Here is a 26066-nt window from a genome sequence, read left to right on the forward strand (position 1 = left end):
TTTGAATAAGTAAAGCATTAACATCTTGGCTTTGTGAGAACACAATCCACATTCTTTTGTGGATGAAATCATGATTTTTTTTTAGTGGGAGGGTTGTAGAGGCACTCTTGTATTAAGTGTCACGACAACAGGAGGGACATTTACCTTATTGTTCTCATAAAATATTTACCACAACACTGTTTGGAAGCTCCCAAAGTTTCATTTTTATTTAATAGACTTGAAAAGTCATGAGGAATGCGAAAATAAATACGTTTTTCTGTTGCAATCTCGGAAGTCCAAATCCTTAAACGGATTTGTGTACTGGCCGGACGAGCTAGTAGCCCAAACGGCCGCAGACAGGGGAGGCCTGTTATAATTGAATACGGGTGGATTAGGGAGAGAGGTTGGGCTGAAAGGGAGATAATCTACTGCTTTGCCTAATTGCCAGAAAAATAATAAAAATGGCCTCCATTGTGGCGTCGGTGTAGATCAAAGCAGCGCGGCGTGGGATTGGGTGGAAGATAACGGCTTGCTGCTTTTTGTTTGGTGAGGTGTTCAGGAGGATTTGGGCCAATATTTCCCAGCTGGTTATTACATGGGTCTGACTGTCTGTTACTGTAGCTTCACAGCAGTGGGATGGCCCTCGCTGGAGAGAAAATCCTCTGCAAACTGGTACAGTTGGTGTTGGCATGTTCTGGTGCCATACCGCATCCTATCATGCCAACTCTGCCGTCTCCATTGGAGAAACCGTGTAGCCCTGAGTGCAGTTGATAAAAGGTCTACACATCTAGAATGAAACAGTAAGACTTCTATCTGAAGTTTGTTATATCTAGCCAATCCCTCAATGAAAGGGATATGGGAAAACATGGGAAAGAGTCCTAACCTTTCAAACTAATTTTGCCATTCTCAATAATTGAACATGAGACTCTGTTGACGCAGGCCAACAGAGCAAATTCAATCACCTTCAATTACAACTAAAAGAGAGGGAGAGAGCATGCCAGATAGAGAGGTTCTGGCAAGCACACTTTATCAGGGGGCTGTCTGCATGCCTGTCTGTCTCCCTCCTAACAACCTTCCCAGGCCTTATCTACCATTCCCACAGAGAGAGATATGGGAGAAGGAGAGAAAAATAGATCAAATCCAATTGTATTTGTCACATGCGCTGAATACAACAGTTGTAGACCTTACAGTGAAATGCTTACAAGCCCTTAACCAACAACGCAGTTTTAAGAAAAATAAGTGTTAAATAAAAATAACAAATAGTTAAAGAGCAGCAGTAAAATAACAGTAGAGGCGCTATAAACAGGGGGTACCGATACAGAGTCAATGTGCAGGGGCACAGGTTAGTCGAGGTAATTGAGGTAATATGGAAATGTAAGTTTAAAGTGACTGCTCATAGATAATAAATCATAGATAATAACCAGGGAGTAACAGCAGTGTAAAAGAGGGGTGGGACACACACACACACACACACACACACACACACACACACACACCCACACACACACACACACACACACACACACAATGCAAATAGTTTGGGTAGCCATTTGACTAGCTGTTCAGGAGAATTATGGCTTGGGGGTAGAAGCTGTATAGAAGCCTTTTGGACCTAGACTTGGCGCTCCGGTACTAGGGTGGCAGGAGTCTTTGACAATATTTTAGGGCCTTCCTCTGACAAGGCCTAGTATAGAGGTCCTGGATGGCAGGAATCTAGGCCCCAGTGATGTACTGGGCTGTACGCACTACCCTCTGTAGTGCCTTGCGGTCAGAGGCCGAGCAGTTGCCATACCAGGCATTGATGCAACCTGTAGCTGTAGAACCTTTTGATGATACGAGGACCCATCTTTTCAGTCTCCTGAGGGGGAATAGGCTTTGTCGTGCCCTCTTCACCACTGTCTTGGTGTGTTTGAACCATGATAGTCTGTTGGTGATGTGGACACCAAAGAACTTAAAGCTCTCAACCTGCTCCACTACAGCCCTGTTAATGAGAATGGGGATCTGCACGGTCCTCCTTTTCCTCTAGTCCACAATCATCTCCTTTGTCTTGTTAACGTTGAGGGAGAGGTTGTTATCCTGGCACCACACGACCAGGTCTCTGACCACCACCCATAGGCTGTCTTGTTGATGATGAGGCATACCGCTGTTGTGCATCGGCAAACTTAATGATGGTGTTGGAGTTGTGCCTGGCCATGCAGTCGTGGGTGAACAGCGAGTACAGGAGGGGACTGAACATGCACCCCTGAGGGACCCCGTGTTGAGGATCAGCGTGGCAGATGTGTTGTTACAAACCCTTACCACCTGGGAGTGGCCCATCAGGAAGCCCAGGATCCAGTTGCAGAAGGAGATGTTTAGTCCCAGGGTCCTTAGCTTATTGATGAGCTTTGAGGGCACTATGGTGTTGAACGCTGAGCTGTAGTCAATGAATAGCATTCTCAGGTAGGTGTTCCATTTGTCCCAGTGGGAAAGTGCAGTGTGGAGTGCAATAGAGATTGCGTCATGGATCTGTGGATCTGTTGGGGCGGTATGCAAATTGGAGTGGGTTAGGGTTTCTGGGATAATGGTGTTGATGTGAGCCATGACCAGCCTTTTTAAGCACTTCATGGATACAGATGTGGTGGTCTGGTGGTCTGCTTGAAACATGTTGGTATTACAGACTCGGACAGGAAGGGGTTGAAAATGTCAGTGAAGACACTGCCAGTTGGTCAGCGCATGCTCGGAGTACACGTCCTGGTAATCCGTCTGGCCCTGTGGCCTTGTGAATGTTGAACTGTTAAAAGGTCTTACTCACATCGGCTATGGAGATAGTAGTCAAACAGTCGTTCGGAACAGCGGATGCTGTCATGCATGCTTCAGTGTTGCTTGCCTCGAATCGAGCATAGAAGTAATTTAGCTTTTCTGGTAGGCTCATGTCACTTGTAGTCTGTTATAGCTAACAAGTCCTGACACATCCGACAAGCGTCGGAGCGATGTAGTGCGATTCAATCTTAGTCCAGTATTGACACCCTGCCTGTTTCATTGTTCGTCTGAGGGGATTTCTTATAAGCGTCCGGGTTAGAGTCCGCCTCCTTGAAAGCGGCAGCTCTACCCTTTAGCTCACTGCAGATGTTACCTGTAATCCATGGCTTCTGGTTGGGGTATGTACATATGGTCACTGTGGGGACAGCATCATTGAAGCACTTATTGTTGAAGCCAGTGACTGATGTGGTGTACTCCTCAATGCCATCAGAAGAACAGTCCTGTAGCTTAGCATCTGCGTCATCTGACCACTTCTGACCAAGTCACTGGTGCTAACCTGTTTTAGTGTTTGCTTGTAAGCAGAAATTAGGAGGATAGAATTATGGTCAGATTTGCCAAATGGAGGGTGAGCTTTGTACTCATTTCTGTGTGTGGAGTAAAGGTGGTCTAGAGTTTTTACTTCCTCTGGTTGCACATTTAACATTAGCGTTTTCCTGTTTGCTTATGGCCTTGAGTGCAATTCAAAAGTTTGTGGTCACTTAGAAATGTCCTTGTTTTTGAAAAAAAAAAGCAATTTTTTTGTCCATTAAAATAACAGCAACTTGATAAAAAATACAGTGTAGACATTGTTAATGTTTTAAATGGCTATTGTAGCTGGAAATGGAATATCTACATAGGTGTACAGAGGCCCATTATCAGCAACCATCACTCCTGTGTTCCAATGGCATGTTGTGTTAGCTAATCCAAGTTTATCATTTTAAAAAGGCTAATTGATCATTAGAAAACCCTTTTGCAATTATGTTAGCACAGCTAAAAACGGTTGTGCTAATTTAAGAAGCAATTTAACTGGCCTTCTTTAGACTAGTTGAGTATCTGGAGCATCAGCATTTGTGGGTTCGATTACAGGATCAAAATGTCCAGAAACAAAATACTTTCTTCTGAAACTCGTCAGTCTATTCTTGTTCTGAGAAATTAAGGTTATTCCATGCAAGAAATTGCCAAGAAACTGAAAATCTCGAACAACTCTGTGTACTACTCTCTTCACAGAACAGCGCAAACTGGCTCTAACCAGAATAGAAAGAGGAGTCAACAGTGAAGAGGTGACTCCGGGATACTGGCCTTCTAGGCATAGTTGCAAAAAAAGCCATATATCAGACTGGCCAATAAAAATAGAAGATTAAGACGGGCAAAAGAACACAGACACTGGACAGAGGAAGATTGCAAAAAAGTGTTATGGACAGACAAATCTGTTGAGGTGTTCGCATCACAAAGAAGAACATTCTCAGACAGAAAAAAATGAAAAGATGCTGGAGGCGTGCTTGACAGAATCTGTCAACTATGGTGGAGGCAATGTGATGGTCTGGTGGTGCTTTGGTGGTGGTAATGTGGGAGATTTGAACAGGGTAAAAGGGATCTTGAAGAAGGAAGGCTATCACTCCATTTTGCAACAATATGCCATACCCTGTGGACTGCACTTAATTAGAGCCAATTTCCTCCTACAGCAGGACAATGACCATTAGCACAGCTCCAAACTATGCAAGAACTATTTATGGAAGAAGCCGTTAGCTGGTATTCTGTCTACAATGGAGTGGCCAGCACAGTCACCAGATCTCAACCCTATTGAGCTGTTGTGGGAGCAGCTTGACTATACGGTAAGTAAGAAGTGCCCATCAAGCCAATCCAACTTGTGGGAGGTGCTTCAGGAAGCATGGGGTGAAATCATTTCAGATTACCTCAACAAAATGACAACTAGAATGCCGAAAGTCTACAAGGCTGTGATTGCCGCAAATGGAGGATTATTTGATGAAAGCAAAGTTTGAAGGACACAATTATTATTTCAATAAAAATAATTATTTATAACCTTGTCAACATCTTGACTATTTTTCCTATTCATTTTGCAACTAATGTATATTTTCATGGAAAACAAAGAAATGTCTAAGTGACCCCAAACTTTTGAAAGGTAGCATATATATATTTATATATATAAATATACAGTTGAAGTCGGAAGTTTACAGACACACAGGTTAAAGTCATTCAAACTCGTTTTTCACCACTCCACCAATTTCTTGTTAACAAACTATAGTTTTGGCAAGTCGGTTAGGACATCTACTTTGTGCATGACACAAGTACTTTTTCCAACAATTGTTTACAGACAGATTATTTGAAATGGTTTTCCTCCTCTTCGTCCCAAGAGGAGGTGTAGTATGGATTGGACCAAGATGCGGCGTGGTAAGTGTTCATGATATTTAATTTTAAAGACAAACTGAACACTAAAATACAAAACAATAAACGTAACGTGAATAACCAACTCACGCCCTGACCATACTAAATAACGACAAAACAAAGGAAATAAAGGTCAGAACGTGACATTATTTCACTTATAATTCACTGTATCACAATTGCAGTGGGTCAGAAGTTTACATACACTAAGTTGACTGTGCCTTTAAACAGCTTGGAAAATTCCAGAAAATGATGTCATGACTTTAGAAGCTTCTGATAGGCTAATTGACATAGTCAATTGGAGGTGTACCTGTGGATGTATTTCAAGGCCTACCTTCAAACACAGTGCCTCTTTGCTTGACATCATGGGAAAATCAAAAGAAATCAGCCAAGATGTCAGAAAGAACATTGTAGACCTCCACAAGTCTGGTGCATCCTTGGGAGCAATTTCCAAACTCCTGAAGGTACCATGCCCATGTACCATGTTCATCTGTACAAACAATAGTACGCAAGAATAAACACCATGGGACCAAGCATCCGTCATACCGCTCAGGAAGGAGACGCGTTCTGTCTCCTAAAGATGAACATACTTTAATGCGAAAGGTGCAAATCAATCCCAGAACAGGACAGAACTGGACTGGTGCACTTCACAAAATAGATGGCATAATGACGTTGGAAAATTACGTGGATATATTGAAGCAACATCTCAAGACATCAGTCAGGAAGTTAAAGCTTGGTCGCAAATGGGTCTTCCAAATGGACAATGACCCCAAGCATACTTCCAAAGTTGTGGCAAAATGGCTTAAGGACAACAAAGTCAAGGTATTGGAGTGGCCATCACAAAGCCCTGACCTCAATCCCATAGAAAATTTGTGGGCAGAACTGAAAAAGTGTATGTGAGCGAGGAGGTCTACAAACCTGACTCAGATACATCAGCTCTGTCAGGAGGAATCGGCCAAAATTCACCCAACTTATTGTGGGAAGCTTGTGGAAGGCTACCCGAAACATTTGACCCAAGTTATACAATTTAAAGGCAATGCTAACAAATACTAATTGAGTGTATGTAAACTTCTGACCCACTGGGAATGTGATGAAAGAAATAAAAGCTGAAATAAATCATTTGCTCCACTATTATTTTGACATTTCACATTCTTAAAATAATGTGGTGATCCTAACTGACCTAAGACAGGGAAATTTTACTAGGATTAAATGTCAGGAATTGTGAAAAACTGAGTTTAAATGTATTTGGCTAAGGTATATATGAACTTCCGACTTCCGAAGCTTCCTGACGAAAGAAATAGTGCTGTAACGATAGTTTGCTTTACCAGCAGCAGCTGACAATGATAGATGACTAACACTTTTTCCTTCTTAACACACGTCAATACGTTGCATAATAAAGCCTTTCGACGGCCTCTTGTATACAGATTGATATTAGGCTGTTTGAAAGGTAAAGCTCTTTTTCCCCTCAGACCATCGATTGGCTGGTTTCTTGCCTGTGTCGCCGGTGGCTTAAATTGATTTCGAGGCTAAATTCCAGTGAATATGTGTGTGGCATTTTGACGCCCACTACTAGCCTCCTGTGGTTGGGTATTATGCAAATAAGGCTATTCGTCAATACAGTGATCCCAGTCTATCCTACTCTGCAGCAGGTTTATGCAAGCTCAGGTAATGCCAGGCCTGATATGGATTGCATGCATGGGGACACCAAAGGCAGTGGTGAAACAAAGGACTAAGTTGTAATTCTCAATATATTTTTTCCCCTTTCCCTGTTTGTCTTTCGTTCTCCTTTTTTCTCAGAGAGGAGAGACACAGAAATAGTATGAACGTTTATGAAGATTCAATGTTTTGTTTCTTGTCTTTTGGGTACTATAATGGCAAGATATACGACACAGGATGATGGTCTAACATTGTGCTTGACCTAAACAGCTAATCAGGCATTGACAGGAACACTTGTGTTGACATTTACAACACTGATCAGCCATTCACATCTAGGGATTTATATGCATCTAGAAATCTATACATTTTAATGAGCATATTACTTATGAACAACTACAAAATAATTCAAATAAATAACATAATTGAGTAATATTCATTGTCAACTGGGATTGCAACTCAGTCATGGCCTATATTGGCTTGCCTTACTGCCTGCAGTAGGTTACTCAAGGCTATTGTTGAAATGGTTATTGTTCATGAATGTGAGATTAGATTCAAGTGTAGTAAAAGTGGCCTCACAAATATCTCTTCTCTGAGTCGTTCCGAAACTCATAGAGCAAAACCATGAGGTCTGAATAATAATGTTTCAAACCCCTTTCAAGAGAAGCACACTCTCTCTCTCTCTCTCTCTCTCTGGAATGCAATATGGAGATGTAGCTGGAATGTATCAAATTGAAGCAGTGAGAGAAAAATAAGACTGTGGACACACCTGAGAACGAATCTCTCCCAGGACTAACACCAGTCAGCCGCATTGGAGCGCTGGGTTGTTGTGTTTTCAAGGGTTGCTGGAGGAGTGTAAAAGAGTCAGACTGTCCAGAAGTGAGAAGTTCTATCTCTCCTTGTTGTGAGAGCGCCCTGCAGACATCATTTTATGGGCATACATCACCAAAGGGGACAGAAGCCTCAAAATAGCCTTTCACCGCTGAGGGTGTGAATCTCTTTCTCTCCCTCCTACTCTTCGCCCTCTCTCGTCTTCCCTGCATCTATTTTCTCCCTGTCATCCCCTCTCTGTTATTTATCTTTCTTCTCCTCTCTGATTTCTCCTCTTCCCTCTTTTCCTTCTCATGTCCCCTTGCTCCCTTCTCTCTAGCTCCCCTCTTCTCTTTCTACCCTTGTGCCCACTCCCCTCCTTTCTGCTTCCTCCATTCCCCTCTCCTGTCTTTGACTCCCAGAAGCACTTAATGAGAGGGCAGCTGGGGCTTCCTGGGGCTTCCCACGATACACACAGCATGAGCACACAGCTGGGCAGCAGCAGCTAGCGTGCAGCTGGAAGTGTGTTGGTGTTTGTCTCTGTGTGTCTGTGTGTGTGTGTGTATGTGCATGCATGTGTTTGTTGATGCATGTGTGTGTGTCCAGAGGACAGCGTGTGGTCAATGCAGCTGGTTCTATCTGAAGCAGCCCAGCCCCATGCTGTTGATAGTGGGGAAACGTGAGATGCAGCTGGTTCTATCTGAAGCAGCCCAGCCCCATGCTGTTGATAGTGGGGAAACGTGAGATGCAGCTGGTTCTATCTGAAGCAGCCCAGCCCCATGCTGTTGATAGTGGGGAAATGTGAGATGCAGCTGGTTCTATCTGAAGCAGCCCAGCCCCATGCTGTTGATAGTGGGGAAACGTGAGATGCAGCTGGTTCTATCTGAGATGCAGCCTATCTGAGCCCCAGCCCCATGCTGTTGATAGTGGGGAAACGTGAGATGCAGCTGGTTCTATCTGAAGCAGCCCAGCCCCATGCTGTTGATAGTGGGGAAACGTGAGATGCAGCTGGTTCTATCTGAAGCAGCCCAGCCCCATACTGTTGATAGTGGGGAAACGTGAGATGCAGCTGGTTCTATCTGAAGCAGCCCAGCCCCATGCTGTTGATAGTGGGGAAACGTGAGATGCAGCTGGTTCTATCTGAAGCAGCCCAGCCCCATGCTGTTGATAGTGGGGAAATGTGAGATGCAGCTGGTTCTATCTGAAGCAGCCCAGCCCCATGCTGTTGATAGTGGGGAAACGTGAGATGCAGCTGGTTCTATCTGAAGCAGCCCAGCCCCATGCTGTTGATAGTGGGGAAACGTGAGATGCAGCTGGTTCTATCTGAAGCAGCCCAGCCCCATGCTGTTGATAGTGGGGAAACGTGAGATGCAGCTGGTTCTATCTGAAGCAGCCCAGCCCCATGCTGTTGATAGTGGGGAAACGTGAGATGCAGCTGGTTCTATCTGAAGCAGCCCAGCCCCATGCTGTTGATAGTGGGGAAACGTGAGATGCAGCTGGTGCAACCAGTTCCATGTGTTTTGATTATAATATAGTGCTGCTAGTTGCTACCATACTGAAACAAGGGCAAGTTTCTCCTTTGCAGCCCTTGAAAAGTGCTGCTTTTTAATGGTGGTATGTTTATAGCATTTCGTTACTGTGTGTGTGTGTGTGTGTGTGTGTGTGTGTGCGTGTGTGTGCATGCCTTTGCATTGGTGTGCATTTGTGCATGCATGTGTGTGTGAGGGGGTCATTCTCCCCCCAGGCAGGGCAGAGTGCCCGTGGCCATACGACCTGACTGCCCAGCCTCTAATATCTGATCAAGGACTATCTGCTGTTGGTGCGGGTCCCCCTATACATCCTGATACAGTGTAATTGAATTAGAGTGCATTGGAAAGCTGTCTCCTATTGACCTCTTTATGTTACGGACTTATAAGAGGTTGCCCTGGGAATACCTTTAATTAAAGACAGAAATTGGTTTTGATTTTATACTCATCATGAACTGAGGAATCTTCACAGCTAATCACCACTTCATCCAGACAAATGAAGACAAAGCGTGTTTGTGTGTGTGTGTGTCAGGGGCATGTACAGGACTGTGGGCATAAGGAAACGCAGCTGTCCTCAGATAATTAAGCATCATTGATATATTGAAGCTTAATGTAATTAGGATCAATTCCTACACTGCGGTTTGTGTTGCTAAATCACCCTCGTTCTACCTGAGTGAACTTGGCCATGTTGATACAACATTACTGCCAGTTATGAACACACAGTAAGCCACATGACCCCGGTCACACTTGACCTCTGACCTGAAAGTGAATGAATCCGATAGGGTTGAGTGATGGTGTCGTTGCTTCTCATGACCATGGCTAGTCCTATAAGACCCTACAAAGCCATACGATAAGCCTCTTTAGCCAGGTTTCCACTGGGGGAAGATCCCACCGCCTCACTCAGGGGTTCTAGTTCATTCCTGAGCCTTCTGGATTGAGATCTTGGGATGTCACATCCATGCTAATCACATCTTTGCTAATGAAGGCCAAAAATGTGCCTTGTGTGTTGTAGCTAGTCTCTGAGGTGAAAGACCACTGTCTGGGTGTGTCAATGCACTATGGTGGGAGGATTGTTTCAACAAACAGACTGTATATCCCCCAGCCTCATGGCAATTACTGTTGGTATCAAGACAGGTCCTCTTTACCTTTTGCTTCTATTTTTACATGTTTATTCATTAGTTCAGCTACATGCTTGCTGAGGCAGATTTCTACTCCATGTCAATGCTTCTTATGACAGGACATTTGACCACTTGTTTTCCCACTCTCTCTTTTTATTCTCCATTTCATGTAGTTATTTTCACAGAGGTAGCGTGTGTCTTCTCTCTGTGTCTCTGGATGAGTTAGGTGTGGTAGCTAGTGTGCTTGTTAAGACAAGAGGGAGAGGCTGCTGATGTTGGGTCATGATCCCACCCAATGCATGTTGCTCTTTCCCCCCTTGTCTGCTGAGAAAGGTCAGCACTGCTGTTATTCTCCACTGACAGAGAGCAGGCTGCAGGCAGCCCACGCAAACAGGAAGATGTCACCTTCTACAGGAAGCTCTAAATTACAGCGCTGATGAGAGTTCACAGAGTCGATGGTCCTCGGGTAGAGACTGCTTCAGCAGCTTCCACATTCATTATTTTCCCCCAGTCTTTGGTGGATTGGAGTGTGTCAAGAGTAGTGGATGCTATTTGCAGTGTGTTTGCTCTTTGAAAGCACACACAGAGAATGGAGGTAATCTGGGGCGTTTGAGAGTGCGGTGTTCATGGCTGTCAGGCTGTACTGTCGTTAGCAGAGGCAGGGGTGCTGTAATTATCATCCTTTTATTGTTTAATGATTTGTTTGTTTTTTATATACTTTTTTATATAGCAACTCTATTGTCTAACAAAGCAGCAACACATCAGTGCTCATGTATAAAATACAAGTATAACCAACTGTCTCCCTTGGAAACGCTAAAGGAACAATCCAATTTGCCTCTAAGCATCACATACAAAATGAAGCAAGTGGCTGTTAGTAACAGATGTCTTTTTTGTATCACATTAGTTTTTTTCTCTCTCCCCCTAAAACCTACAATGATCTATTATTCAAAAAGCTAAATGCTTTAAAAGCCTCTGCCTTCCCTCTTTCTAAGAAAGGAAGAGAACAGGAGAGTAGAAAGCATAGTAGCGTAGTAATTAGCAATAAGTTATGCAGCTGTGTATTCTGTGCTCCACTCTTTACGTACGGCACAGCGCAGGGTAGAGAGGAGAGAGCAGCAATCTCTCTCATTATGTACTAATGACTTGTCTATTAATGAAAATGGAAAACATTTTGCTAGCGCCACAGGTTCAGCTGGATTAATTATTACTTTGGAGGAGGAATGAAAACACAAAGTGCTGCAACGCTAAATGAGGTGCTTTACGCACTAGGTAACTGTTCTGTTCTCACAGGTGGCATTGAACCCTCTTGAGAAAGCAAAGACTAAATTTGGCAAGCCAGGAAGCTAATAATCACACAATATGGCAACTACAGTACCTCAAAATGCACTCTCTCTCTCTCACACACACACACGCACACACACTAACTCACTCCCCCTGTCAGCTGAACACACTTTACTGCAGTGACAATAGTGGCGTTTAGGTGTGGGGCCTGAGATTCAGCCTGCGCCCGGTGCACTGAAATAAAAACCAATTCCAAACTAATTGCAGTGCGCCCACTGAACATCTCTCCATTCTCACCCACAGCCCAGACTGTAAATATCGATAGCAATGTGTCACTGGCCACAGTCAATAGTAATACAAATATACCAAATCCAATAGCTTCAACACAATTCAAGTTGTCTGGTTCTAGGAGGTGAAGATTTAGAGCTGCGGGATGTCACATTACATGTTGGACATGGTAGGCTGATGGAGAGAAAGAGACTTTTTGTCTTTCTTTAATGAAACATTCTCATTCCATTAAAAACTCACCCCCCCCCTAAAAATAAAACAACAAAATATATCCTATACTGCATACATGTACCATACTCACCTTTCCCTCTACCACACGACACAAAACACCACACATCACAATAACCAAAAAACCTTCCCACTTCCACAACCATATATCCAATACATCTTCCCCAGCTATACAGACAGCCCCCCATATCTCCTGAAACATCTCCACACTTTTTATCATTCTACAGAACTCAAATTCTACCCTAATGCACGCAGAGACCATCCCATTAAACAATAGTAAAGAGTCTGTTAACCCCCCACCTTTGACCCTGTTCCTCCTTGTTTGCCAAATAGCTAACTTTGCCTGAGCAAACAGAAAATTCAACAAAACACATTTGGCCTTCTCCTTAATCGGATACCTGTACCCCATTATAAACATCTCAACAGTAAAAACCACCCCCAACCTCTCACACAGACATTCTAACAGAGACATTAAAGGCATTAACCTGGTGCACACAGAAAACACATGAATCACAGTTTCTTTCATAATACAGGAAGGACACCACTGCCCGAACCCGTACCAACCAGCTGTTATAGTGGCCAGGGCTCCATGAAGAACCCTCCACTGGAGGTCCCCTGACCTCTTTGGTACTGGGGGTTTGTAAAGCCCCCTCCATCTAAAACCCACCATACTCTACGCCCCACATGTCCCCTGCCACTGATGTGCCTTCACTCCTGTTAGGCTCCTAATGTTCCTTACCTTAACGCAGAGGTTGTAGAGGACTTTACCTCTATCAGTTGCCTCTGCAGGGTGGCCGACTGAACCGATCTCAAAGGGATGGCTGGGTTGTGGAAGATCGGTTCCTCCCACACCCACAGCCCAGGCTCCACACCCCTTTCTTGTATGGGCCTTAGCAGCTGCCAGGCCCTCAGCACTGCAGAGTAAAAATCTGAGAGACCTGCTGTACTCAGCCTCTCCAGCTTCATGAGGAACAGCTGCCGGTCCAACCCTAATCCGCCAGCTCTCCTCAGCAGCGCACATGCTGGCTCCCTCCAGCCAACATCAGCATGGTACAGCAGTCTCTGCACCGCCTTTAGTCTGAAAGCAGCCATCCTGCTCTCCAGTTTCACCAGGCCCTGTCCTCCTTCGTGGACGATCATGTACAACACTGCTGCCTTCAGCCAGTGATGGCCCGACCAGAAGAAGTCCACCAGCTTGCGTTGCAGGTCTGACAGCCAGTTTATGCCACAGGGAAGATGCCACAAGGTTGTTGATTATCAGCACCCTCCCTCTATATGAGACTTGGGACAGGAGCCACCTCCACCTGGCCAGTCTTGACACCACTGCCTGTGACAGTCCCTCCCAGTTCTTCCTGACCCACCTCTCTGAGCCCAGGTACACCCCCAACACTTTAAGCCCTTCTCAACCCCACTGCAAACCCCCTAGAAGAAGAGGGGGGGCCCTATCCCCTCCATGCCCCACATAACAGAGCTTTGATCTTGCTCCAGTTTACCTTAGCTGAGGAAGCTACGTCGTACACCTTCAGACTGGTCTCTAATGCCTGCATATCCTGACCATCACAGAAACATCATCTGCATATGCTGACACTGCTATGCCTGTCACCACACCCATGCCTGTCCAGCACACTCCCTGTAGTCTCCTGTGTAGCAGGCCCAAAAAAGGCTTAATGGCTAGTGTGTATAACTGCCCAGATAGACAAGGATGCCCTCTAATGCCCCGTCACACCCAGACTGGCCTACTGAGCCCCCCTCCCACCTTGACCATACATGACGCCCCAGCATACAACAGCTTCACACAGGTCAAAACACTCTTCCCAAACTCAAACATCACATTAAACAGAAACTCATGGTCCATTCTATCAAAAGACATGGTCCACTCTTGATCTAAAGAGACCAGTCCAAAGTTCACATTAGAACCTCTCGACAAGTCCAACATGTCCCTGACTAAGAACAACTTATCCGTGATTGAGTGTTCCAGTACACAATAAGTTTGGGCCTTATGTACTATCGAGTCCAGATGGGACTTCAGTCGGTTAGAGATGACCTTGGCAAATATCTTGTAGTCCGTACAGAGTAATGCCACATGCCTCCAGTTCTTAAGTTCACACAAGTCCCCTTTTTTGAGCAGGAGAGTCAGAGCCGCCCGATGGCAGCTCATCGGCAACTCTCCTACCCCGACGCATTCACGCAACACGCAAAAGAAGTCCAATCCAATTATTCCCCAGACTTTTTTTTATAAAACTCGACTCCACTCCACCGGGACACGACCGGGGGACATCTGGGTTACGGCCTCTGCCAGTTCATGGGACAACAGAGGAATGTCCATGTCATCCCTCTGTGCCAGAGAGAGCTTAGGGAGTCCTGTGAACAAGCCTTGAGCACAAATAGGATCACACATTTCTGCCCAATACAACTCAGTATAAAACTCCACAGTTTGCCCCCGCATCTCTCCCACCACAGAGGTCACCCGCCCATCAGACAGCCATAGAAAATGCTTACCCTTGGCTTCACCATTCTGTCTTTCCAAACCAAAGAAGTAGGAGCTGGGAGCATCCATCTCCTTGAGCATGGATAACCTAGCTCTTACAAGTGCTCCCTTTGCTTTAACCTGGAAAAAACTGCCCAGGTCCCTACGTAATTCAGCTAAATTAGCCTGGAGTCCTACATTGCCTTGCCCCACCATCTCACTAATACTACGCACTAGTTCCCCCAATACTCTCCTAGCCTCTGAGGATGTGAGAGCTGTGTACTGTTGACAGAAAAGCCGAATTTGGACTTTCCCCACATCCCACCATTGACTCAGAGACTCATACTCCTCTCTTCGCTGCCCCCACCTTTCCCAAAAGGTCTGGAAACCTGAGCAAAAAGTATCATCTTGTAAGAGCTTTATATTAAACTTCCAGTAGGATGCCTGCCGGGGCCCTGGTGAAATAGACAGCCAAGCCATGGTTATGTGGTGATGCGAAAACCCCACTGGTAGAATGGTAGCGCCCAACAGCCTATTGCTCTGATTTCTGGACATGTAAAACCGATCAAGTCGGTCTGCACTCACCCTAGCCCCAAAAACATTCACCCATGTATACTGCCTTGTGTTGGGATGTTTAGCTCTCCAAACATCCACTAGGCCGAACTGATTCATGATGTCCCTTAACCATCCCGCTCTTCATTGTACAGTTCCAGTCCCCTCCGACCCCCAGCGCCTCCTCAGACGCTACCTGTGAGAACTCCTGTCTAAGACACCCAAATAGAACCCCCCTCGCTCTCGCTGTGTTAGGCACATACACATTTATAAAGACAAAACCCATGTTGTTGATTTCTGCTTTTACAACAAGCAGCCTACCCCTACACACCTTCGAGGAGCAAAGTTTTACAGACAGACCTGGTACAAAGAGCCCCCAATCGACATCATTCAACTCATCACTATGCGTCTCCTGCAGAAACAACACCTGTACTATTTTTGTTTTACATATTCACCCAGCACACTCCTCTTTCCCGCATCTCTGGCGCCATTTATATTGAGCGAGTCTACCCGAAGTCTCCATAAGAAGTGGGAGAAAAGCCAGCAAAGAAAGAGACCAATAGCCCCAGTGTCAGAAAGAAACTATACATCTAAACAGTGTCTGAAGGTCGACCTTTATGCACTGTTGTGACCCACTTCCTCAACCTAAACCGTTTCCTGGGTGAGACGACACCATGCCCCTCATTTTTCAGAGCATGTTGTACTGATCTTACAAACTTTCTCGGATTAGAAAAAAACAACTTAAGATTAACTTTTTTCCCCTTGGTCTCATTCAGGAACCTTGTCAATTCTCTCAAAGTGTACTTTGACCCCTCTGCCTGACTGGCTGTCAGCACCGGACCCATTGAAGAGGAGTCTGAAAAAAATAACTCCTCATCCTCTTCCTCAGACTCACTTTCCTCCTCATCTCCCATCCTGACCACCTGCCCTTCCTCTCTGGTCAGGGCCTCCACCCCCACAGCAACAGGCAACGTTTCCATGGTGCCTTTAACCACACCCCTTTTCCTTTTCCGCTTGACACCCTCTTCCTCTCCCCCTAGTCTCTTACACTTCCCCAATAAACTCTCCTCATCCACTAGCATAACATGACTAGAACGGGCCTCATCCTCCATAGCATGACTAGACCCAGTCTCATCTACACCACCCTCCATAGCATGACTAGACCCAGTCTCATCTACACCACCCTCCATAGCATGACTAGACCCAGTCTCATCTACACCACCCTCCATAGCATGACTAGACCCAGCCTCATCTACACCACCCTCCATAGCATGACTAGGCCCAGCATCATCTACACCACCATCCATAGCATGACTAGACCCAGCCTCATCTACACCACCCTCCATAGCATGACTAGACCCAGTCTCATCTACACCACCCTCCATAGCATGACTAGACCCAGTCTCATCTACACCACCATCCATAGCATGACTAGACCCAGCCTCATCTACACCACCCTCCATAGCATGACTAGACCCAGCCTCAGCTACACCACCCTCCATAGCATGACTAGGCCCAGCATCATCTACACCACCATCCATAGCATGACTAGACCCAGCCTCAGCTACACCACCATGTCTAGCATGACTAGACCCAGCCTCAGCTACACCACCATGTCTAGCATGACTAGACCTATCCTCAGCTACCCCACCATCTCTAGCCTGACTAGGCCCAGCCTCATCTACACCACAATCTCTTGCATGACTAGGCCCAGCCTCATCTACACAACCATCCCTGGCATGACCATACCAAGCCTCTGCTGTCTGCATCTCATTACCCCCTGCACTTTGACCTCGATTTCCCCCACTGGTGCTTGTGCCCTCACCTTGTCTATGGCCTTTATGTGGGCACACAAAGCTCTTATGCCCCAAATCCCCACACTCAAAACAAATAGACTATCTGTGCTATCTATCTGAGCCCCTCCCCATGCCTCACTTTATAATGCACATTTAGCTGTTGCTCATTGTTATTCAGAAACATAAACACTTGCCTCCGGAACAAAACAACGTGCTTAACGGCATCTGCCTGAAAAAAACGCTAGCAAACTTACCAAAACGACTCAGCTCTTTTCTGAATTGATCATCCGTAATAAACGGAACCAAATTTACAACTACCACTCTTGTCAAAGGGGTAGAGAGAGGTGAAATTGGCACCAACACACCCCTTATAAATATTCCACGAGCAATTAGCCTACCAACCAAATTTGCTCATGAACACAACCACAGCTTTGTTCATTCTAGAAGCAGAATGTATAAGTTCAGCTTCTACCTGTTCACCAACTGCAAGCAAAACCTCCTCCACTTTATCTCCATTCTCAGGAACACACCTGAATCCATGCCGTATCGACAGTGTTTCCTCCGCGCTAAACTGAGAAGATATCGTGCACACCACACCTTCCAAACCCAAGGAAAGTTACTCTGTCCTCTTCCACCCTAACTTTTTTAAAAACCTGTGGATACCGCTAAAACAAATAGTGCATTAACCTTCCACCATACAAAATACATTTGAAAGAAAATACCATGAAAATAATCAAGAAAGTTAGTTAGGACAGAGCCCTCCACACCAAACTCCCAAAAACTCCCAGCATGCACTGCAAGGGGGAAAGAGAGAGAGAGAGAATCTTCCAAATAAATAGCCTATAATAAATAAATAGCAGCATAATGGGAGTAATCTAAATACCTCCTGTAACATGTCCTTTCTAATGTGGCCAGGGCTATTCTAATGGTGTCCTGATAGTCTAATTTTCCTCTCCTTGGAGAGGTCAGAAAGAGACAGGGGAAGAGAGAGAGAGTGTGTCTCGCACCAACAGCAGATGGTCCTTGATCAGATATTAGAGGCTGGGCAGTCAGGTCGTATGGCCACGGGCACTCTGCCCTGCCTGGGGGGAGAATGACCCCCTCACACACACATGCATGCACAAACGCACACCAATGCAAAGGCACACACACACACACACACACACACACACACACACACACACATGGCTCCAGCACCAGACGGGTGACTGTGTTCCAGCCAGTCTGGTGGGATATTGGAGCAGGGACAGTGTGATGCCCTTCAGCCTATCAGTGTGGAGGATGGAGCTAGACATAGAGACAGACAAAAATATAAGGCCATAATACAGTACTATAGACTTGTACTGCACCTTCAGATACTGGCCTGAGGGAATACTTCCTAGAAAAAAAGCTGTACTGCCATTCGGGGGAAATAATAAAATGAAAATAATGTTTTCTTTCTCCATCAAATCAAATCTGTCATTAAAAATTCAGATGAAGGAATGAGGTAATCAGATGAGGGAATGCCAACTTTCCCCCCCTTTCTTTTTCTAATAATAAATACCAGGAGACTACCCAAATCCTACTTAGCTGAGTCTGAATCATCTAATGGCAGCAATCCCTTCTGCCTCTCTTTATCTCTCTTTCTGCTTTTCTCCGTACACAATGAGAGAAAGCCGAGATAATAAACAAGATGCACTTAACTTTATTTATTCTCTCCCCTGTGACAAATGCAGCTGAAAATGCCAGGGCTTCCGATTTGACCTTCAGTCAAAGCCCTCTTCCATCAGTAATCTCCATCACCCGCTGATCAAATGGTACACCCCCCCCCCCCCCCCCTACTCATCTCTCCTCAACCAAACCTTATGCCAGACTCCTATTTCTCTTTGTTTCATCCACTCCTCCTCTTTACCCACTGCCAGCCTCATGTTCCTCCTATTCTTCCAGCCCTGCCAACTACCAAAGCATCTCCACCCTCTTCTCCATCCTCATATCTCTCCTCATCCATAGTAGTATTATTGAAAGTCTGTCCGTATGTCTGCTGGGTTCAGAGAAGACTACTGGCTGCACTGTGGACTATGATGAAATGATGAGGCCCAGAGGTGCTTTTAACATGATTTGTGTTTATTTTTTCCTCTTTTTACCCCTGAATCAGTGGTGATGAGCGGCAAGATAAGCCTTCCCTTATTAGATCATTAACAAGGAATAATAGTTAAGAGTGGCTACTTTGCTTCATGTATAATGACTCTTTTCAAAATGCTCTTGAATCCTCTAAGCCCAAACCCACCTCCCTCATAGCCATGATAAACCCTCTGTTTCTCGCAATAAAAATATATTATCTGATGCGAAAACAATAGTTAAGTGTGTCCACTTTACTTAATATAGGGTATTATGCTTTAGGTCAGTAAGCTCTTCAGGCGCCTCCAACCCATTTCCATGTTTCTAGTCAATAAAGGCCTCAGTTATCCTCAATCCCAGATAGTGTTTGATAGGGGAACAACAAAGGCCTCAGTTATCCTCAATCCCAAATAGTGTTTGATAGGGGAACAATAACGCTATCAGTGATACTTCATACGCTCTTGAAACATTCCATGGACATTTCTGGTAATGTAAAAGCAACAACACATTACTTAAATATGATCTGAATAAGGCATAAATAGTCACCAATTATTTTCGTTATCTAATCCATATCAACAGGGAAAAGGGCCAAACGTAGCCTATATCCTTTAGATGGTCTAATCTTGTCCACTGTCTGATCATGAGTAAAACATTTTAAATATATGTATGTATTCATCTAAGCAATGCCCTTGAAGTGTAGTGATATATGTTGAGCTGATTTAAATGTATTTTATGTCAGTATGCATTGATGAGCTGTATAATGTGTGTGTGTGTGTGTGTGTGTGTGTGTGTGTGTGTGTGTGTGTGTGTTTCATTGCTGTGAATGTGACACTTTTCACTAACCCCTATGGACTCGTACACTAATAGGACACTCATGCAATGGAGACAGTGACACTGATGCAATGGAGGATGAGACACTGGGTAATTACCATCTAGCAGAGTAGCATGACACATTTCTCCTGTGACACACAGACACAAGCTGCTGCTGTGTTAATTAGCACTGATGCCATTGTATCATTAGGTTTCATTACCACTGCTTTCCTGAAGGTCAGGGGCACAGGTCAGCGCTGCACCAGAAAAACACACCCACATATGCAGTTGCTTCAAATTATTATTATTAAGTAAATGGTTCCTAAGACTTTGTTTAGTTTACACAACTTTTAGGTCCAAGTGTTACCTGAAAAAAAAAGTGTTGGCCCAAACTTTATTTCCAACTTCAGTCAATTTAAAATGATGTGTTTGCTCAACTTGTCTCACATGTTCATTCAACTATAAATGATTATTTTGGCATCTTAACTAGCAAAGGATGTGCAGCTGGTTACACACAGTGCTTTTAGGATACAATGTTCGCAATATACATATTAGACACAGGTTAAAAGACATTATTACATTGTGCATGTTCATTTCTACAGTCATTATTATTCAGCATGTCCTCACCTGGGATTTGAATTTACAGCCTCTTGGTTCATGGCTACGCTAATGTTCCTGCTACGCCATCATGGCTGTGTCAATGATCAGTTTATCTGACTATTCTCTCATCATTGATTAGATTTTCTTATTTAAGCAATTTTAGTTTTTTTCTGTACAGTTGTCTAATGTTGGTGGAGCAATTTATTCTGTTTTAATGTTACTCCTTAATCACTATGATACATTTGTACTACTAACACAAGCTGACATTTACTTTGAAGTGCAAAGTGGAGCAATACAGGTGAAATCAGTTACTGACACACACATGGTGGCGTAGCAGGAAGATTGGAATGCTGTGAACCAAAAGTTCAAATCCCAGGTGAGGACATGTTGAATATTAATGACTGTATAAATTAACATGCACAATGTAATCATTTATGTCAATTATGCAATTCGAAAACATTGTAGCACTGTGTGTGTAACTAGCTCTGAAAGCCTTTTTTTTAGGTAAGATGCCCAAATAATAATTTCTAGTTGAATTACCATATGAGACATTTTGAGCAAACAAATATTTGTTGCCTACGTTTTCTCGTGTTGTAGCTAAGTTTGGACCAACCACAAAGTTGAGTAAACAAAAAGAAGGAAACGGAACCAGTTATTTAATACTATTTAGTTGAAACAACTAGATTTTTTTTACTGAGTGAGGTGAGAAAAAAACAATCATCCCTCTGAGTCAAGATGAGAGACAGACAGACAGACAGACAGACAGACAGACAGACAGACAGACAGACAGACAGACAGACAGACAGACAGACAGACAGACAGACAGACAAACCTAATGGTAAATCTAAGCGTGGGTCAAAACATATTTGTGCTATTTTCACAACCAAGAATGAGGGGCAGAGTGCTGGCGGTGACGGGAAAGGGCTGGGTTTTGATGAATAAATAAGTTACAGGTGTGTCAATGCTTAACCCATCACTGGCCAATCAGAATGTGCTCCATGCCTAAATATGTGGTTGCTTCAAATTGTGTTCCATGCACATAATGGGCAGTGTTTGTCATGGCTGGATACGTTGCGTTTCTGCTGTCAAAGTTCATGCCATTGTACAATGCAGGATTCAAACCCGGGTCTCCCATGGGAGCAAACACCGTCTTAGACCATTAGACCAATAGGAAATCTCCTCTTGAGCAGAGGGCAGACACGGGTTCTGAGGTTTGCAGGCAGGGTTACCTCATCACGTAACCATGATGACTCGTGTTCACTACACCATAACCAACCTCGTATTACAGCGTCCCTGAAATTAACACTTTTGATCATGTTTTTAAGGACACACTTCAAATATTTCCACCCCTCCCACCCCTGAGCGCAAGTGAGTGATTATAAGACAGGTAAATTGCCAGTCCTTGTGCAACAGTTTGAAAATAACAGATCGCAGGCCGAAATTGACAACAAATGTACATTTGACACTAGCCTCGCGTTAATGTCAGCCAAAAATAATAGGGTTATTTCTACACAGTTTAACTTGGGGAAAACTAAAACCGAGCTAAAACATAAACCGAGGATAAAAATAAAGAGTGATCAGAAAAATATATAGCAAAAAAACAAAAAAAACGGACACTTTGAGAGAATGAAATGAAGACAGAGATGCAGATTAATATGAAAGACGAATGGAGAGTTTAAGAGAGATGACGGGAGTGGAGGAAAGAGAGGAGAGAGACGGAGGGATGTGTTTGAGACGTGTGGTGATGCGGGGGCAGCCGGAGGATCAGGACACTCTGTCACACTGTAATGCCCTGTATCCACTCCTGTCAATCATACCAGCCTCAGCACCATGAGGGATGACATGCTGCCAACACAGCCAGGTCACTCGTGGTACAAGTCAGTATTCCACATCCATCCTTGTCTGAGGATGCTGGGAGATGATGTGGAAAACGGCCACTAGGGGTAACAGTGAGCGCAATTTCAGTTTAAGACAGAACAAATAATATAACAAATATTGTGGTTAAATTCAAATATAATAATTGATTAAAAAATATATATACAATCTTTGTAAATTATATCATTAATAGGACTGGTGGAGTTATGTCACACATTCAGCTAACAAAAATATATGAAAATGTAGGCTCTACCCAGAATTACGACCAACTAATTTCAACATTACCACAAAAATGGAAGAGGAAAGTGGAAGGGGGAAAAAGTAAGGAACTTGTCTGTCGGCTCTGCATTAAAGATTACAATTGGTTTTAAAAAATGATGATGAATAAAAAAGCATACCATTTTCATTTAAGGACCAAAAGATGTACAGGTGTCATGTAGGTTGCAAAACAGTTGGGAAGAGATTTTCGATGTACTGATTCCATGGCACATGGTTTATGAACTGATACCCAAAACAAGTTTTAATTTAAATTATTATACAACGTTCTTGGAACCAATAGAATGTGATATACTGTTGAAGTCGGAAGTTCACATACACCTTAGCCAAACACATTTAAACTCTGTTTTTCACAATTCCTGACATTGAATCCTAGTATAAATTCCCTGTCTTAGGGCAGTTAGGATCACCACTTTATTTTAAGAATGTGAAATGTCAGAATAATAGTAGAGCGAATTATTTATTTCAGCTTTTATTTATTTCATCATATTCCCAGTGGGTCAGAAGTTACATACACTCAATTAGTATTTGGTAGCATTGCCTTGAAATTGTTTAACTTGAGTCAAACGTTTTGGGTAGCCTTCCACAAGCTTCCCACAATAAGTTGGGTGAATTTTGGCCCATTCCTCCTGACAGAGCTGGTGTAACTGAGTCAGGTTTGTAGGCCTCCTTGCTTGCACACGCTGTTTCAGTTCTGTCCACAAATTTTCTACAGGATTGAGGTCAGGGCTTTGTGATAGCCACTCCAATACCTTGACTTTGTTGTCCTTAAGCCATTTTGCCACAACTTTGGAAATATGATTGGGGGCATTGTCCATTTGGAAGACCCATTTGCGACCAAGCTTTAACTTCCTGACTGATGTCTAGAGATGTTGCTTCAATATAGCCACATAATTTTGTTACCTCATGATGGCATCTATTTTGTGAAGTGCACCAGTCCCTCCTGCAGCAAAGCACCCCCACAACATGATGCTGCCACCCCCGTGCTTCACGGTTGGGATGGTGTTCTTCGGCTTGCAAGTCTCCCCCTTTTTCCTCCAAACATAATGATGGTCATTATGGCCAAACAGTTCTATTTTTGTTTTATCAGACCAGAAGACATTTCTCTAAAAACTACGATCTTTGTCGCCATGTGCAGTTGCAAACCGTAGTCTGTCTTTTTTATGGCGGTTTTGGAGCAGTGGCTTCGTCCTTGCTGAGTGGCCTTTCAGGTTATGTTAATATAGGACTTGTTTTACTGTGGATATAGATACTTTTGTACCTGTTTTCTCCAGCATCTTCACAAGGTGCTTTGCTGTTATTCTGGGATTGATTTGAACTTATCCCATGGTGTTTATACTTGCGTACTATTGTCTGTACAGATGAACAGGGTACCTTCAGGCATTTGGAAATTGTTCCCAAGGATGATCCAGACTTACACTTCAACTATGACAGACAAAATGAGAAAACAAAATCAAGAAAATCACATTGTAGGATTTTTTATGAATTTATTTGCAAATTATGGTGGAAAATAAGTATTTGGTCAATATCAAAAGTTTATCTCAATACTTTGTTATATACCCTTTGTTGGCAATGACAGAGGTCAAACGTTTTCTGTAAGTCTTCACAAGGTTTTCACACACTGTTGCTGGTATTTTGGCCCATTCCTCCATGCAGATCTCCTCTAGAGCAGTGATGTTTTTTCTCATTTTGTCTGTCATAGTTGAAGTGTACCTATGATGAAAATTACAGGCCTCTCTCATCTTTTTAAGTGGGAGAACTTGCACAATTGGTGGCTGACTAAATACTTTTTTGCCCCACTGTAAATATTATAGTTTGATTACATTTTAGTATGAGGAGTAAATAGAAATGTATTTTGACTTGTTGAAACAAAGCATAGGGGTAGATTTTCGGATTCCTTTCTCTGCAAGTTGAACGAGTGGATTACTCAACTAAACTGACTTTTTGGGATATAAAGAAGGATTTTATCTAACAAAACGACACTACATGTTATAGCTGGGACCCATTGGATGACAAATCAGAGGAAGATTTTCAAAAATGTAAGTGAATATTTAATCGTTATATGTGAATGTATGAAACCTGAAACGCTGGAAAAATATTTTGAAGTTGGGCGCCGTCCTCAAACAATTGCATGGAATGTTTTTGCTGTAATAGCTACTGTAAATCTGACAGTGCAGTTAGATTAACAAGAATTTAAGCTTTCAGCCGATATAAGACACTCATATGTACCTAAATGTTTAAAATCCATAATATTTATTTATTTGAATTACGCGCCCTCCAGTTTCACCGGAAGATGTTCGGCTAGCGGGACGCCTATCCCTAAGAAGTTTTAACCATTAACCAACCAACACACTCACAATGACAGCGCCCACAAAGACAGCGCTGTGTGTGTGAGCAGCAATTATAGAAAATGACACAGCTCTCTCAACACCTAGGTGAAGGTCTAGACACATAGTGCAGTCTGAAGAGATGACAAATATGCCCCTTAAACATGTGCATCTCTCTCTCTCTCTCTCTCTCTCTCTCTCTCTCTCTCTCTCAGTGATCATCAGAGCAGTGATAAGAGGAAAGGCTGCTGATGGTAATGCAGCTAAATGGAGATCATAAGGAGAGATTTTACACAGTTGGCATAATTAGAGCAGGGGAAGAGAGAGCGGAGAGGAAGAGAAGGAGGAGTGAACAAAAAAACAAGTGACGAGGAGAAACTAACTGTCGTTTTTGTGATGGAGGGTGACTTGCCGTGTCAGTGATGATATTAAGTGTCAACAAACATTTCAAATGTCACAAACACACACACACCACTCTTACGAATACTTAAATCAGGCTGAACTGCAGGGATGACTGTTTCGGGGTTGAAGTGTGACACTGGTGTTAATGGTGTTTTGTCCTTTTATGAACACTAATCCCAGTTTAAAATCAAATCCTTCAGAGGAACCCATTTGAACTTATGCAGCCATTCTTACAATGGAACCAGACAAGGCATTGACCTTCAGTGGACACCCCCCACCACACGCCCGCACATGCACCACACACAGGCACACACACGCTTTGGCCCAGACACTGGAAAAATCTACCCCGCCCCCCTGTCCACTGGGAACTCATTTATTGACAGCATTAAATCTGTTATCACAAACACAGCGTTAAACCACAGCTTGTCCAAAATTAGAGTAAAGCTTTTAAGCAAATGACAGTTGCGTAAACTAAAATGCCAGTGTTGAAAGTCAATGCAATCATGGCTAAAAGCCGTTAAAACATTGTCATTAACAAGGTTGCTGCCAATGCAATTAGTCCCTCTCCCGTTGCTCACAGCAACAAGGAGGCTAATATAGAGAAAGAGGCCATAGAGAATGAAGGACTAAAAATTCAGAGAGACACAAAGACAACTAACGCCAGAACATGCAAAGAAAACTAACATCAGGTCACACAAAGAGAAGACAGAGAACTAACATCAGATCACAGAAAGAGAACTAACATCAGATCACACAAAAATAACAACGAGAACTAACTTCAGATCACACAAAGAGAACACAGA

The 26066-nt window shown here is 43.7% G+C and overlaps 1 protein-coding gene across 1 annotated transcript in view; it reads right to left on the reverse strand.

The window, feature by feature from the left end:
* LOC115102119 (cadherin-4-like) overlaps positions 1 to 26066 on the reverse strand; it is a 555321-nt gene that overhangs the window by 326850 nt on the left and 202405 nt on the right. The gene's annotated exons all lie outside the window — the stretch shown is intronic.

Source organism: Oncorhynchus nerka, linkage group LG20 (genome assembly GCF_034236695.1).
Source record: "Oncorhynchus nerka isolate Pitt River linkage group LG20, Oner_Uvic_2.0, whole genome shotgun sequence".
NCBI classification, from domain to species: domain Eukaryota; kingdom Metazoa; phylum Chordata; class Actinopteri; order Salmoniformes; family Salmonidae; genus Oncorhynchus; species Oncorhynchus nerka.